The 17,299-nt window shown below is 51.4% G+C and overlaps 1 long non-coding RNA gene across 1 annotated transcript in view; it reads right to left on the reverse strand.

Moving 5' to 3' along the window:
- Nucleotides 1-4,358: 4,358 nt before the first annotated feature.
- Nucleotides 4,359-17,299, reverse strand: part of LOC138850118 (uncharacterized) — a 64,788-nt gene continuing 51,847 nt past the window's right edge. Inside the window, exon 3 of the long non-coding RNA XR_011389641.1 lies at nt 4,359-5,811. This is a non-coding gene — a long non-coding RNA (uncharacterized lncRNA). The remainder of the gene's footprint in view (nt 5,812-17,299) is intronic.

Here is a 17,299-nt window from a genome sequence, read left to right on the forward strand (position 1 = left end):
TACAGGCACCGTTCTAGGCTGTGGGGACTGCCTGTTGATTGGACGCACACGCATACAGGCACCGTTCTAGGCTGTGGGGACTGCCTGTTGATTGGACGCACACACATACAGGCACTGTTCTAGGCTGTGGGGACTGCCTGTTGATTGGACGCACACACACATGGGGCACTGTTCTAGGCTGTGGGGACTGCCTGTTGATTGGACACACACACATACAGGCACTGTTCTAGGCTGTGGGGACTGCCTGTTGATTGGACGCACACACACACATGGGGCACTGTTCTAGGCTGTGGGGACTGCCCGTTGATTGGACACACACGCATACAGGCACCGTTCTAGGCTGTGGGGACTGCCTGTTGATTGGACGCACACACATACAGGCACCGTTCTAGGCTGTGGGGACTGCCTGTTGATTGGACGCACACACATACAGGCACTGTTCTAGGCTGTGGGGACTGCCTGTTGATTGGACGCACACACACATGGGGCACTGTTCTAGGCTGTGGGGACTGCCTGTTGATTGGACACACACACATACAGGCACTGTTCTAGGCTGTGGGGACATACTGCTTGTTGAACTGGACGCACACGCAGGTCTTCTCTCCTGACCTCGCACAGGGAACTCAGCACAAGGCTGAGCCGTCACTGCATGCTCTTTCCAATTCAGTCCTCACGACTCAGTGAGGCCGGGCCCACCGTCCTCACGGTGTCATGGATAAAGGGAAGGCACTGAAGCCACATGGTGGGGGGAGGATGCACCCCTTGGCGGTCTGATCTGGAGGCCACCCTGGTGGACGCATTGAGTGACAGCTGGACACACGCTTCTGCGGAGCAGGGCAGAGCCCCGAGCTCAAGACCTGAGTTTGGCTTTCATCTCCATACAGAGGACACTTCAAATAAGACCAACGACACCACGCAGGGGAATAAAGACGGAACGCTGAGAATAAGTCTGCGGCCCTGCAGTGCCGGAGACCACAGACAGAGGAGGACTCACACAGAGCGAGCAGGATCAGAAGTCTCTGGAAGAAAGGGCTTCAAACACCGGCTGCGGGCTGCTTGTCAGGTGCCAAGTAAGACGAGGCAGACAGGAGGGTCTGATCTGGCAGTGAAGTGGCCACGGCCATCTGGCCAGAGCCCAGCAGAGGACTGAAAGTCAGAGTTACACGCAGAGAGAAGGAGAGAGAGCAAGAGCGAGAGAGGTCTTTCATCCGCTGGTTCACTCCCCAGATGGCCGCAACAGTTGGAGCTGGGCCGATCCAAAGCCAGGAGCCAGGTGCTTCTTCCAGGTCTCCCATGTGGGTGCAGGGGCCCAAGGAGTTGGGTCATCTTCTACTGCTTTGCCAGGCCATAGCAGGGAGCTGGATTGGAAGTGAAGCAGCAGGGACTCAAACCGGCGCCCACATGGGACGCTGGCACTGCAGGCGGTAGCTTTACCCGCTACACCACTGCACTGGCCCCAGGACAGATTCTCAATGCAGGCAGGTAGAGCGGGACGAGGGCCCCAAGGACACCACACAAGGTTGCTGGAACAGAAAGTGCTGACCACCATGGGCTGTTTCAGCACTCTGTCAACTTCCCTATGAAAAATAGGTTACTGGGATTCTGACCCTTTGAGAGGGCTTCTGTTTCACCTCATTAGCATATATATGCAAAACAGGTGATTCTGGCAGCCACTCACTGAGTGGCTCATAGGTTTTCACCTCATTAGCATATATAGCCACCAATCAGGGAAAGCTCCCCACTTAAAAAGGTATAACAACACTTAGGGCCTCTTCTTCAGCACCCCCTTGTGGGACCCCTGCCCCCAGGGCTGCCAGGGGCTTCTTCTGTCTTTTAATGAACTTTTTTTTTTTTTTTGACAGGCAGAGTGGACAGTGAGAGAGAGAGACAGCGAGAAAGGTCTTCCTTTTGACGTTGGTTCACCCTGCAATGGCCGCTGCGGCAGGCGCAGCATGCTGATCCGAAGCCAGGAGCCAGGTGCTTCTCCTGGTCTCCCATGGGGTGCAGGGCCCAAGCACTTGGGCCATCCTCCACTGCACTCCCTGGCCACAGCAGAGAGCTGGCCTGGAAGAGGGGCAGCCGGGACAGAATCCGGCGCCCGACCGGGACTAGAACCCCAGGTGCCGGCGCCACAAGGCGGAGGATTAGCTGAGTGAGCCGCAGCGCCGGCCAGCCTTAATGAACTTCTTTTGCCTTGGTCACCCTGCCTGGTCCCTGTGCCTAAGTCTAGGTTGTGAGACAAGGGAGCCCGCGGAGAGAAAGAGCTGTCGCTGTCACATAAAGAGCTATAGCATCTCTAAAAATTCAGCAGGAAGAAAAATCTGCAACAGGAGGCTCCGTGCGGTGTTGCGCTTCACGGTGGGGACCAGAAACGGGGAGCAACAGTGTGATGTGCAGAGAGATGGCCACGCTTCTTCAGGCGATACAGCTGGCGGCCAGGGTTCAGGTGGAAGGTCTGGACTTCCCTGGGGGCCGGGTTCTTCCTGACGGAGCAGCCGTGGAGCTGCCGGAAGTCCTCTGCAAGGCAGGTGAAGGCCAGGATGGAGGCACTGCTCCTGTCTCCAGTGAGCAGGAGGCGGGGGGCGGGGCGGGGCCAGGGCTGCTTCACTGTGGGTCCCTGTCCTTGGTGGAACAATCTCGCAGCCTCGTGGGAAACGTACGTCAGGTAGCAGCCTGAACGCATGGTCTCTGGAAGGAACAGGCACTTTGCTGGGAAAATCCAACCAAGAGAACCCTCAGGAGCAGAAAACCCGAGCAGGGCTTCGTGACACGCAGACCAGAGCCGCCGGGGCGCCACGCTCAGCCCTGCAGAGGTCAGAGCCGGGAAATCAGACGGCTGCGTTTCTCACATTTTGTACCAATTCTAATCCAACACCACAGGCGTGCCTCGACCGCTTTTAAATCTGCATTTCTTGGCTCTTACACTTACTCTCTTGATCTTGCGACCATTATACCATTTAAAATTATATCGCTAACATTACCACGGACAGTAAACCTACTGAGAGAAGTTTCAGATTATCCTGGGGTCTTTTTCTCACCGGAAGATACCTGCACAGGATAGAAGTTTCCCGAGGCAGCCGGCCACACCAGACCATCTGCTGGTTCTTGGCGAGGTCTTAGATACGAGAATATTTCTCCTCTGATTCAGCCTACTTCTGACTAAGATACTATTTGAACATGGTGGTTTTGTTTTATAGTCACCTGGACTCTACATCATTGGTTTCTCCACCAATCCTTACACAGTTTTTAAAATTCTTGATCTATCATGAAGCTATCATCTATCATTCTATCAATGAATCTATCATCTATCTAACATGCTACCCGTGTTCTCTTTATGTACGTGGATCCCCACTCCTGCTGCTTCTGTTGATGCTGTGTTGTTTTGTGTATAATTTATTTATCTTTCATTTTGAAAGGCAGATTCAGAGAGACAGAGATCTTCTGGCCCTCCAGTTCACACCCCAAATGCCCGCATCAACCAGGCTGGGCCACGCCAAAACCCAAAACCCGGAGCTGGGACCCCAGTCCTGCTTCTGAGCCATCGCGTGGTGCGTGCCAGGGTGTGCGTGGGCAGGACTGGAAGCAGAGCTGGGACGAACGCCAGGTGCTCCGACAGGGGATGCGAGAGCCACAAGCCACGTCTTAACCGCTGCACCAAACACTGGCTCTCGGCGTTGAATCTACAGTAAAGTCAGAGCTCCCTAACCAGATAGCCCTAACAGACTATGGCTCCCCAAGGATGGGCCATAAAACCATATTATTCAACAACTACAACAGGTACTACAATGATGGTTAGTTTTCACCTCAAGTGCAGCCATCAAAGCAACTTGATGGTAGGTTTAAAAAAAGGAAAAAACGAAAAATGTAAACTTTGAAAAAAAAACCCTACTTTTGTGTACAAACCATCCTAGTTTTATGAAAGTTTTTTTTGTTTTTTTTTTTTTTGGTTTTTTTGTTTGTTTGTTTGTTTGTTTTTTTATTTAAGAGGCAGAGAGACACAGAACTCGCATCTCCTGCTTTACTCCCCAGATGCCTCCATGTCCAGAGCTGGTGCAGGGGGAAGCGGGGAACTGGGAACACAATCCAGGTCTCCCACGTGGGTGTCAGGAACCCAGTCACTCTGGTCATCACTGCTGCATCCCAGGGTGGGCACCAGCAGGAAGCTGCAGCCAGGAGCCGGCGTTTTCTCCGAGACAGGGCGCAGACAGCTTAATGAGCCTCCTACTGCTGGGCCAGATGCCCAACCCCCAGCATTCTTACCAACATTTGTAACTTCCCTTTGGTGCACACAAATAAAGCTGAGAGCCGTGACGCATACACTTCTGAAGGTAATACAGCAAGGACACACTGAAGCTGACTTCATAGTTAACTTATTTTCCTCAACCACAAAAAAACTCCCAGCCTATATTTCTTCCTTTGAACAATAAGTATTTCTTGGAGGCCAGTAGAAAGCAATCAATTGTACTTGAATGGATGCTGGTCAGTCAGTCCTGTGCTGGTAGCACCAGGGTCACACCCCTTCGACCAGCCTTTGGGGAAATGGAAACCATTCAGTGAGGAGGATGGTTTATGGCTACTCCTCTTGTCTCAACAGCACTTTTCAAGAGATTCCAATCCATACGGTGAACACGAGCCTACCATTTAAAATCAATTCCAGAAAAGCTACCGAGCTCATTTATCTACAGTGAGTGAGGCAGGAAATTAAAGCCATCTATCATCTATACATTCCCTCGGACACGCAGGAAACTTCTCAGAACCTCTGGCTCACAGCGACAGGACAGCTTTTCAATTAAGTCTTCGCTCTTGTTTGAAACTCTAAATCAATACCAGATCCCCAAATGCAAAGGAAGGAATAAATCACACATCAAGAAAGTGACAAAACATCCTTGCGTGGTTGGAAGTGCGGTAACGTTGGCAAGGTCTTGATTACCACACAGTATGAGCAGCTGCCCGGGTTATCAGTGAGCTTCCCTTCATCCACTGTTTTCTTAAAAACCACTGCTTTTGGTATTTTGTTTCACATTGAGGAGACACTCCTAGCGGATACTGCCAGTTTAACATCACCAGGTGCCGATGAAATTCAACAAGAAGTGCCTGGTGATGGGCAGAACCGAGAGCGCAGGAGTATGTTACGGCTTGCACACACCGGGAGGAAAATCAGGAAGCGTTAGGGCCATCGCCAAGCAGACTGCAGGTCCCAGGAAAGAAGTGTCAGGAAGAGGACGTGCCCGGAGTCCTGACTTCAGACAGAGGACGTGCTCCCAGAGGCCGCTCAGGGCCTTCGGGTCGGCCGGAGGAAGCACCTGGCACAATCCTCGGCAGCACCCGAGGAGAAAGAAGAAAACAGGAAGAGTTGGGTTTTATGTAAATCCGTGAACCCAAGTGTGCGTTGACCTGGCGATCGTCAGCGTGCATGCGTGAGAGCCAAGGACGGCGCTTGCTGGTTTGCTGTCTCTCCCTGGCTCAGCATCTCTGCGAGGACTGGCTTTTGGCACGGCAGGCAGGGGTGGCCACTCCCTTGGCAGACTCGGAACTGTCCCTGTAGGACGCCTGTGGGGGAATGGCTCTGCTGGGGACACTGCCTGGAGACGGACATCAGGCAGGGCTGTTTTCAACCGGAGCACACAAATGCTGTGCAGGCTGAAGGTCCCCTGGGAAACCCAGACACCAAGACACTCCGAAATGCAAACCTTCTTGAACCTCACGTCAGCATTCAACAAGCTTTGGACTTCAGAGCCTGTTGGATTTGGGGTTTTTGGATTAGGGGTGTTCAGCTGGTAAAGTAGGCAAATATTCCAAAATCCAACAATCCTGATAAATGATAAAAAGCAGAAATCACTCTGATATTCTGTGATCAAACGTCAAATCATAAGAGGACAAACTTATCCCATTTCCTGGACTTAAGAAAAACTTTTAGAACTCTAGAGTTGAATGTTTATCAAAATTAAAATCGCAGTTTAATTAGAAAATACCTATAATGCTACACACTCGTATACTGGAATATGCTAAAACAATCCTCAGAAGAGATTTGGTTCCCAATAAGTATATCAATGAGTACCAAAAATGAGTGAATTAATTACTTAGGTCAAAAATATAGGGAAAAAATCAACAAAAAGGGAATAAGGAAAAATGATTAAGAAAATATGAAAGAAAAATTTAAAAAATCAAAACCAATAAAAATAATGAGCCAATGAATGAATTTAGCAAGTTAAAGCAGACTAACTTACCAGGTAGCTTGATCAAGAATTAAAATTAAGAGAGCTGTAACTCAATACACAATTATTCTTAGGTATTTAATTAATGCTATATTAATGCTATAACTAGTACTCAAATAGAATTTTACACTTTGTGTTTCTGTGTGGGTGCAAACTGTTGAAATCTTTACTTAATATATGCTGAATTGATCTTCTGTATATAAAGATAATTGAAAATGAATCTTGATGTGAATGGAAGGGGAGAGGGGAGCGTTGTGGGTGGGAGGGAAGTTATGGGGGGGGAAGCTATTGTAATCCATAAGCTGTACTTTGGCAATTTATGTTCATTAAATAAAATAAAATATTAAAAAAAATAAAATTAAGAGAGCAAGCACAAATAGGAGCAATAGTTTAGTCTAGTGGTTAAAACGCAACCTCCCAAACCCATATCAGAGTGCCTGGGTTCGGTTCCTGGCTCTGCTAATGCAGACTCTGAGAGGCAGCAGTGACGACGCAAGTGATGAGCTTCCTGCTGTCCACCTTGGAGACGTGGACTGGGCTCCCAGCTCCTGGCTTCTGCCTGGCCCAGCCCAGCCACTGTGGGCATTTGGAGAGTGAATGACTGGATGGGAGTTCTATCTCTCTGTTTTTCTCTCTCTCCTTCTTTCTCTCTCTCCCTCTCTCCCTCTCTCCTTCTCTCCTTCTTTCTCTCCTTCCCTCTCTCCCTCTCTGAATCTTAGTCTTTTAAAAAAAAAAAAGATAGACATACATAATAAAACAAAGGAAAATGAAAGAATCATAGGAAACTATTGTACTCAATTGTCTATGAATTTGAAAATCCAGATAAAATAAATATTTTTTCTAAGAAAAAACAATCTACTAAAACCAATACATTAAAATTTAAATTTTAAATATTTAAAATCTAAGAAAAAGGAAAAACTTGTCTGAGAGGTTGGCTCCAGGAGCGGGGCATTTGGCTCTGCAGTTAAGATGCGGCTTGGGAGGCCTACGTTTCGTATTTCAGTGCCTGGGTTTCAGTCCCCACTCTGCTTGTGATCCAGCTTCCTGCTAGTGGAGACCCTGGGAGGCAGCAGGGGAAGCTCAGGCCCTTGGAGCCCTTGCTCCCACGTGGGAGACCTGGACTGGCTCTGTGCTCTGGCTTTGGCCTGGCCCAGCCCCAGCTGTTGCAGGCCTTGGGGGAATGAACTAGAGGATGGAGGATCTCTCAGTCTGTCTCCTTCTCTTTCCTGCAGTCTTTAAAATAAACAGAATTAGGAAAGATCCTGCTTAATTCATAATGGCATTATGTATTTGATTGGAACTCAATACAGTCCATACATTTTAAAAAAGAGAAAGATTGACTCCCAAAGAGGGTGGGGCCTAGAGCCCTCAGAATCAAATCTCACCGCGTTTTTACACCGTGAAGAGGCTGTAATGCTTTTCAACCTGTGCCAGAGCAGAAACAAAAGAGGAAAGCTTTCAGATGCCAATCAAGAAAACGGCACACACTTCTTAACATGAAACTGACAGCAAACGCACAGAAAAGAAAACTGATAAAAATCACTTATGAATACTGATGCAAAAAAATTTTTTTCCCAAAGTTTTATCAAACTGAATCTAGCAGGACCTCAAAAAAAAAAAAAAGCAAAAAAACAAAAACAAAAACAAAACAAAACAAAACAAAAACAACAAAGAGAAAAACATCGCCTTCTCCTAGGACGTCAGGAATGAAGCAGAGTTCTCCATCACGTGGGTGACTGGTTGGGCAGACGAGAGGCCCGCTCAGCGTCAGCTCCAGTCCTCCCTGGAGAGCCTGGAGCACCGGGATCCTTGTTTCCCCAGCTCCCCTGCAGCTGGGCTCCTCCCTGGAAACCATGTTTGCCGGGCCAACAGGTCTACCGGCGTGGAACTTGTTCAGAACCCACGACGGAGGGTAGACACGGCACCAGAGCGCGGCTTTGCGGGGTAGCTTGGAGCACATACGGCGAGGCTGTGCAGGCGACAGCTCCTGTGTTGGTCTCCAGGTTCAGAGGTGACAGGAAGCTGTGTTCCCCAAGCAAAGCCCTGGCTGGCAGGTTCTCATCCCAAACCCAGGCGGCGTGCTCAGGAGCGCAGCACGGCCTCCCGCTGGCCAGGGGAGCAGGCCCCTGATGGCCGTCGTTGGTGTGGTTCTGTGAGCTCCTCTACCTCCCCACTGCGCTCCAAGCAGCTGGTTCCCTGTGTTAAGCCCCTTTCTGTTTTCTGCAACTGAACTCTGCCTAATACGACTAGTAACAGAGAAAAAAATGCATATACTTTTATTTATATGCCGAGATGGCATTTGGTCAATTTCAACATCCATATTTGATTTTTTAAAACATCTTAAAGTAAGAGAGGTGAATATTTTCCAAAAACCAGACTTTCGCTCAAAGAGGAAATATTAAAATCATGAAACACTAAAACAGACAACAGGACAATGATGTGTCCAGACTTCACTGTTATTTAGGATAGTTCTGGAAATTTAAACAACGTAGTGAGGCCGGCGCCGCGGCTCACTAGGCTAATCCTCCACCTTGTGGCGCCGGCACACTCAGTTCTAGTCCCGGTCGGGGCGCCGGATTCTGTCCCGGTTGCCCCTCTTCCAGGCCAGCTCTCTGCTGTGGCCCAGGAGTGCAGTGGAGGATGGCCCAAGTGCTTGGGCCCTGCACCCCATGGGAGACCAGGAGAAGCACCTGGCTCCTGCCTTCGGATCAGTGCGGTGAGCCGGCCACAGCGCACCAGCCGCGGCGGCCATTGGAGGGTGAACCAACGGCAAAGGAAGACCTTTCTCTCTGTCTCTCTGTCTCTCTCACTATCCACTCTGCCTGTCAAAAAAAACCAAAAAAAAAACAAAACAAAAAAAAAAAAAACAACGCAATGAGACATGAGAAAGAAGTAAGAAGCTTTGGAAGGGAAGCTCAATGATCATTAGTTATAAATAACTGTATACCTGGAAAACCTAAGAAGCTCACTTACAAATCTATTCCAAACAACATAAGAACTTGTGGGTTCATGGATAGTAAAGTAGTGTGCAAAACCAATGCCCTCCCTGTGCAAAGAAGCCTCAAAAAGTTTGGGGAAAACATAATGAAAAGTTCATTTTGGTGCAAAATTTTTGAAGTCCACGCATAGTTCTTTCATAAGGAACATTCTCCATACATTTGGAAGTCCCTGGCGTACGAACAACAGTCGGTGAGAAAACACAATGGGAATAAAGACTCGAGTTGACACAGCAAAAACAAACACAGAACTAGAACTACACTGAAACATACGCTCCTGCATAGCAACCTTGTCTGCTGGGTCACTATTTTACTTTTTGAAGATGTGAAAGAATACAATAAAAATAGAAATCAAAACTTTAAGTAGATGAGCTGATCCATTTTGCTTATAAGAAAAAAAATGAACAAAAATATTCAGAAAATTTCAAGAAAAAAATCACAATATGAATGGCAGGGGTCATGTGCCAAGTATTCACCGTAACACACACATAGAAATGAGGACCAAGGCAACATTGTATGGTCTTTTTACTCTTATTTTCACTTTACTGAGAGACAGATGTGAGGGTCACTCAGGGCTGCTGGCTGGCAGGAAAGGCCCTGCCTAATGGCACTAAAGGCGCCCCAGCTCCACCCAGAAAGGCAAATTACCTAACTGGGAAAACCTACCGACAGCAAGACAACAAATTCACCCTGGCGAGGAGGGTGCTGCTTCAGCCACCTCCATTGCCACAGGCTGGGTGTCCTGCCCATGCTCCCGTGCAGTGTGCTCAACAAACCTAACTCTACTCACGCTCCCTGACGGCCTGGGGAATTCCGTCACCACCAGCAACGCCGGCCTCAACTGGTCACTCCCTGCAACAGTAGAAAGACGGACAGAGAGAGAGAGAGACAGTACTCCACCCACCGGGTGACTCCCCAGCTGCCTGCCAGGGCTGGTCTACGTCAAAGCCAGGAGAAGGAACTCAAGGCAAACCTCGCACACAGGTGGCAACAAGGACTAGTACTTGACTCACCATCTGCTGCCTCCCAGGGTTGCACCCGGCAGGACGCTGGAGCTGGGGAGAGGAGCCAGGACCGGAACCCGAGCTCCCCCGTAGGAAACGCAGGTGTCCCAAGTGGCATCTGCCGCACGGCGCCGTTGCCCGCCCCAGGGCTGCGCTTGCAGTGACTGCCTTCTGCAGAGAGGATTCCGCAAGGCTGATGTCCACACCCACGCGTGCCTGCCGGCGCTCCTGTGCCACTCAGCCCCGCATGTCCACACCCACGCGTGTCTGCCAGCACTCTGGTGCCCTCACACCCCGAGTGTCCACACCCACGTGCGCCCGCCAGCCCTCCTGTGCCGCTCAACCCCGCATGTCCACACCCACGCCTGTCTGCCAGCGCTCTGGGGCCCTCACACCCGGAGGACAGTGGCTCAGCGGAGAGTGGTAGACAGAAAAGTCCCCTGCGAACACTGCAGGGACTTTTTTTTTCTGTATTTTCCACTCAATATGGCCTCTGAGCAGTCTGACATGAATCTGATTGATATCTGCAATTAATCTTCAGTTTAGAAGACAAAACAAAATCAAAGCCACCTGTTCCTACAGTCAGACTACACTCCACCGAGCTGTCTGGAGCACAGGGCGAGCTCTCCACCAGCTCTCAGGCTACCGTGCTGCCCAGCCGGGGGAAGACAGAGCCGGAGAAGCAGCAGAATTAGTCTCTGACCCGGCTCCAGCTCTCCCAAGAGTTCCTTCCAGTGGAACTCAAGGCACGCCCACTTCAGCTGTATAACACTGCCTTGCAGTTTTTATCCACCAGATGTCACTTGAGAAACAGGTATGGCGCCCATGTGAATCATTGCAAAAGGAAAAAACACACATCTTCCTCGGCGGGGTGGGGGGGGGGGGGAAGGATGGGGATCGGCCTGCACTTGCCATGGCCCCTGTCAGGGGAGCAGGGAGGGAGAGCAGGTGCAGGCCTGGCAGGTGAACAGAAACACGCGGTCTCTCTCACGTCACACCCACACAGTCGGCTGACACCCGTCTCTCATAGGTTCAGCTTCAGACACATCGCGCTACAGCCAACAGTTCTTTCTGGTGCACACTGCTAGAATAATTTTTAATCCTTATCCATTTCTAGATGACACAAACAGATGTAGAACAAGCACATATCTCAGTTACACACACCAGCACGCCAAACAAAAACGTCAACGACTTTGAAGTTCTTCAGTTAACTTTTACCGACAACCGCATTCTGTCTTCTGTGGCCAATGACTCCCGAATGAGCCGCAAAGCCGGGCCACCGCCCTGCTCCCTCTCCTCCCTCCCAGGCCTGCCTGCTACCCCGGGCTTCAGCGGCTCCCAGACGGTGCCAGCATCTCTGTGCGGAACCGGCCTTCACCGTCCTTTATCAGTCACCAGCCTCTGGGTGCAGTCCCAGAGAACCCGTCCCTGGTTACCTGCCCCTTCCCCGCCGAGACTGGGCACTCTCTCATCTGCGCTTCCTCCCTGACAATTGTTATCACCTGTCCCACCCACATGTGTGACAATTTGATAAATGCCCTTTGCCCTCTCGAGAGTCAGCAGTGGACAGCCAGGTCTCCACCACCCTCAGCAAGGGAAGCCATTACTGAACACAGGCGACACTGTCCCCACCCTGCCCCGTCCGTGCCAGCTCATGGATGGCGTCTGCTTTGCTCAGTGCGGAATCCCTGTGCCCCAAACAGGCCCATCACAGGCACCAACACCCACTCGTCAGATGGGTCTGTGAATTCATGAATGAGCACACACTTCCAAACCCCAAATTAGCACATATCTGACCCAGTATTTGAAATGCAAACAGACATCAGACATCCATGACAGAGAACTGACAAACATGGGAATAGTTAAGTATTTTTGCTGAACCACTGTTTTTGTCCAGTAGTGAGGTTGCATGGCGATGACAAAAACTGGCCACCTGCAAGGCAAGCCCTGGGTGACATAAACATTTTTAGTAGCAGTTTAGTTTCTGACCCTTCTCAGCACTTGCTCAGGATCCAGCCAACCAAAGCGAGTCACGGAACCCCTTCTTAGGGGTCCTTCCCTCCCAGGGGAGTGACAGGATTATCAGCTGGGTCGGCGCAGTACAGCCAGTGACTGGAACTGACCGCTGGGTGGGAACATGGGTAGCAGCGCTGCCCCCCAGGGGAGGGCTTAGCTGGGAGGTTCTTTTTATTTATTTATTTATTTTTAGATTTATTTGTTTATTTGAAAGGCAGGGTTTATGGAGAGAGAGAGATCTTCTATCCACTGGTTCACTCCTGAAATGGCCACAATGGCCAGAGCTGGGCCAGACCAGGCCAAGACCCAGGAGCTTCTTCTGGGTCTCCCATGTGGGTGCAGGGGCCCAAGCACTTGGGCCATCTTCCACTGCTTTCCCAGGCTATTAGCAGAGAGCTGGATTGGAAGTGGAGCAGCCGGGACTTGAACACCAGTCCAAGCCCATATGGGATGCCAGCATTGCAGGCGGTGACTTTACCCACCACACCACAATGCCAGCCCTGTAGGGGGTTCTTAATTTAACTCAAGAAACTGACAGGAATGATTTTGTCAGTCACTGACCAATATTATTCACCCAATTCTACAGCTTTTCATTGAGTGGTCATCATGTGCCCATTCCTGGACGAGGCCTGGCCTTGTCCTCTAGAAGCTTACTGTCGAGTTAGAGAAGAAGGCCCAGAGATGCACACCTGGAGTCCGGTGTGGCCCACGTCCACGTGATGCACAGGCAGTACACGCAGCTGGGGTAAGCTAGGGCATGGGGGCTGCTCAGGGGGCTTCCTCACGTGGAGACCCTAAGCTTAGTTTTCCAAGGCCAGAAGCAGGAACTGTGTTATAGGGGAAAAGACAAAGGAACCTGAGACAGGACACAGAGCCACAAGGCACAGCGAGAAGAAACGCAGGAGCCAGCGATTCCCCACCCGCCCTCCCCCTGCCCGCCCAGTCTCCCAACGAACAATTCCTCTTCTGCACGGAGGCAGAAAGAAAGGAGACAGCAGGACAAGAAGGCTTCCGCTTGACTGACAGCTATGGCTAACGCCGGCTTACAAATGAGCGTGAGGTTCCATGAGCAGTCTTCTAGGGAACACAGCTAGGGCGGGCCCAGGGTGAGAATCTCTCGCACCTGCAGAGGAGGCGCCTGCGGCCTGGGTCCCCGGAACCCCGAGGCGACGTGAAGAGCTCTCAGGCTGCCATTTTTGGGTGAGGTGCAATCCCAGAGAAGCAGGAGTGAGGGGAAAGCAAACAAGGCCGAGGCAGAGGTGAGGAGTCCTGATCCAAACTCCTGCTGCTGCCAACGCAGGTCACGCCGGTCTCATGGGGTGAGCTCAGCAAGGCTGCACCTCAAGCCAGCCCGAGAGGAGCGAGGCAGGGAACAGAGCCTGCCTGCCAGCTCCCCTCCTCCCAACCCCCCAGGCGAGGAGTCTGCCTGGGGTCTTAACTCCCCTGCGAGGGTGTGACCGGGCACCTGGGGGAGCTGAGGCTGTACAGCTTCGTCGAAGTGGACAGCTGTCGTGTTTTCCGGCCGCCCATGACCTTGGAGCTTGTTTTATATTTACAGAATGCCCTAATTTCTGAGACTTTGCCCTCCAGGGAAAACACCGGAAACTGGTTTTAACAGCTTAGATTCTGAGCACCCATGGCACAGGCTCTGCCGGGGAGACCCACGGAATGGAACCCCCCTGCGGAAGTGCGTGGGACACCCCATAGAACGCATGGTGGCAGCTGTGGGGACAGGCAGAGGTTGCAGCAGTAGCTCTGGTGACCACCACTGAGGGTGAGGGCTCAGCCGTGTGTACCCAGGACCGCAGCACAGCATGTCCCCAGCAGCCACCCTGCTGGGCACGTGGCTGGGACTCGTGGTCTCTGGACATGCTGGCTGGCCTCTCACTGGGCTTCTGATGAATGCCCTGAGCGCTCGTGTGGTTCTCTGCTTTACCTAGCTAGCGTGGGCTTGAGTGTCTCAAATCAAGGCCCTGGAGCACTCTCGGAGCCTAAAAGGAGATTTTAGGTCGCCTTCAAGTCATGGCCTCCTTCCGACCCGAGATCGGCCCCTCCTGGGAGCAGAACTCATTCATTTCTACCGCCATCCAGCGCCTCAGAATTCTGGACTCTTGGAAGCAAGCTGGAGCCCATTCTGCCATACCATTCACCTTTCAGAAAATTCCCACATCACAGCCACCGGAGGGCCCACGTTTCTCCTGAAACCGAAAGAAAGATAGTTTACAGCCGCACCGTGCCAGTCATTCAACGAGCAGCCTAAAAGGGCACTCTTGGGAAATGTTATTTATGGGAGAGAGAGGTGAAGAGCCTGTGGGCTATAACCTAATTTAGTCAGATGTTTCTGGTGCAGGAAACAGTGACCTATAAACCAGAACTTTCCTGCACTTTCTGGTGAAACCAGGTCACCATTTCCACACTGGGTTCTCGGGCCCCTTGGCACTGAGCCGTGCCGTGCGCTTCCCTGCAGTGAGGTTGATTAGTGCATTTGTGGGGAAAGACAGAAGTGTAAACCAGAGGAACTTTCCAGAAAGTGGCCACTCAGTCCCTGGTGGCCACAGCTGTGTGACACCAGGGTCGCACACGACTAGGCGGCTTTGGAAATTATTCTAACACATTCAGAAAGCTCTGGTGAACTTCCCTTTGATTTAGCCTGATGCCCCCCGCGTGGTCACAGTGGCTCCCAGGACGAGGATGGCTGTGTGAGTGAGTCAGAGAGGGGCTGGGGCTGGGGCCAGAAGCCCCCAAGCTCGGATCCCTGCCCTCCTCCCCCGGGGCTCTCTCACTGCTCTTCAGGTTAGGATGGTGAGGGACCAGGGCTCTGCATGGGGTGGGGTTGGAGGGCATGAGCATGTCCGTGAGGGGCAGGCTTCGTGGCACACAGGGCGAGCACCGCTTGGGATGTGTGCATTTCGCCTCCGGGAGCCCGATCTGAATCCCCTCTGCGCTGCTGCTGACCCAGCTTCCTGCCAATGCAGTGGTGATGGCTCGGGGACTTGGGTCTCTGTCGCCCACAGGGGAGGCCTGGATGCAGTTCCAGGCCTGGCACACCCCCAGTGAGCAGACAATTTCTCTCACTCACTCCCACTCTCTGAGGCTCTGCCTTTTTTTTTTTTCCCCAAAGATTTATTTATTTATTTGAAAGGCAGAGCTAGAGAGAGGCAGAGGCAGGGGGAGAGAGAAAGATCTTCCATCCACTGGTTCCCTCTCCAAATGGCCGCAATGGCCGGAGCTGGGCCAACCCAAAGCCAGGAGCCAGGCGTTTCCTCCCAGTCCCCCATGTGAGTGCAGGCGTAAGGACTTGGACTATCTTCTGCGGCTTTCCCAGGCACACCAGTAGCGAGCTGGATCAGCTGGGACTTGAACTGGCACCCACATAGGACGGGGCTTTTACCCACCGCGCCACAGCACCTGCCCCAACGCTCTGCCTTTCCAATAAAACTAAACTAAAAAAAGTAACTTTTCAAGGCAAAATGCATCAGCTGGTAAGGCTACCCTATATAGGCCAGAGAACTCTGCTCCAAACAGAACATACAGAAACGGATTCTTTTAAAATAATCTCCCCTGGTCACAGCAGGGGCACACAAGGCAATCCTACTGCCTAGGTGTTTCCTAGTTTCATAAAGTGACACGGGTATCCCATACGGGCGCTGTTTCAAGTCCTAGCTGCTCCACTTCGATCCATCTCCCCGCTACTGAGGTTGGGAAAACAGCAGAACACGGCCCATGTGCTCGGGCCTCTGCCAACCAGGATGCAGTTCCAGGCTCCTGGCTTTGGCCTGGTCCAGGCCTGGCCATCGCAGCCATCTAGGGAGTGACCCAGCAGATGGAAAATCAATCCCTCCCCCCCCCACTCACTCTCTCTCTGTCACTCTATAAACCCTGTCACTTTATAAACCCTGTCACTCTACCTTTCAAATAAACAAATACATCCTTAAAAACAGGCCGACTTTCCGCGGTTGCTCATGTGATGTCTTCCTGTTTAATGTAACAGAGACAAGACCATCTCCACAGTGCTCCACGGGGCCCCAGACCGTTTTCTCCTCTTTTCATTAGAGAACAGAAAGCTCAGAGCAGTAAGAGTCTTCCAGTAGAGCAGGAAATACAAGCTCTTACTGGGCTGGCTCAAAAGCAAACTCAAAAAGCCACAAAAGAACTTGACTTTTGTCCTTTCCTTTTCTTTACATTTTCATGTAGGTAGATAAAAATATCAAATCACAGCAGCAGCTGTTTTTTGACAATTCACTCACAAAGTGCCTAGGGTGAGGGAAGCATTCCGTCTCCAAAGAGCCAACAGAAATGGGGACATGGGCTGACACAGCCGCAGGGCTGCAGGGGAAAGCGGCCTCGCCAGCTGTGACACTCTCGACTCCACCCACAAGTGCTTGCCAGACACCGTGGTGGGTGCTGTGGGCAGCTGGGAGTTTAACAACTCCACATTAGAAGTGAATGGCATCCATGTTGGTCCTGTCCGGCTGGGAGGCGTGTGGATGGAACATGAACACCCTAGAGAACGGCACATGCCTGAGCATGATGGCCGCACTCTGTCACGCTGGGCGGAGGGGCTGGCGATAGGACACCAGGTTAAGCCACCACTGCATCGCTGGCATCCCGTATTGGAGCACCGGTTCCAGTCCCGACTGCTCCACTTCTCATCCAGAGGATGCAGGGGAAGATGTCCGAGTATTGCATCCCCACCACTAACAGCGGAGACCAGGGTGGAGTTCCCGGTTCTTGGCTTGGCCCAGCCCTGCCTGCTGCGGCCATTTATGAACCAGCGGATGAAGGTCTGTCTCTGTCACTCTGCCTTTTGGATGGATGGATAGATGGATAGATAGATACACAGATAGATAGATGGGTGGATATTGAAGTAACACCTTGACAGTAGGGACTCCATTTTGGAGCACTTGAGACTCCATTCTGGGAAGGTGCCCCCCCGCCCCCCACCATGAGACTCTGGTCTGAAACCATGATCTAAAATGGTTGAACAATAGCAGTCCCCTACACCACACTTGGCAGAGCATAGAAACCCCCTAGCACGATCGCTCAAGCTTGGAAGTGGGTAGGTTAC

This window comes from Oryctolagus cuniculus, chromosome 6 (assembly GCF_964237555.1).
Source record: "Oryctolagus cuniculus chromosome 6, mOryCun1.1, whole genome shotgun sequence".
Lineage (NCBI taxonomy): Eukaryota > Metazoa > Chordata > Mammalia > Lagomorpha > Leporidae > Oryctolagus > Oryctolagus cuniculus.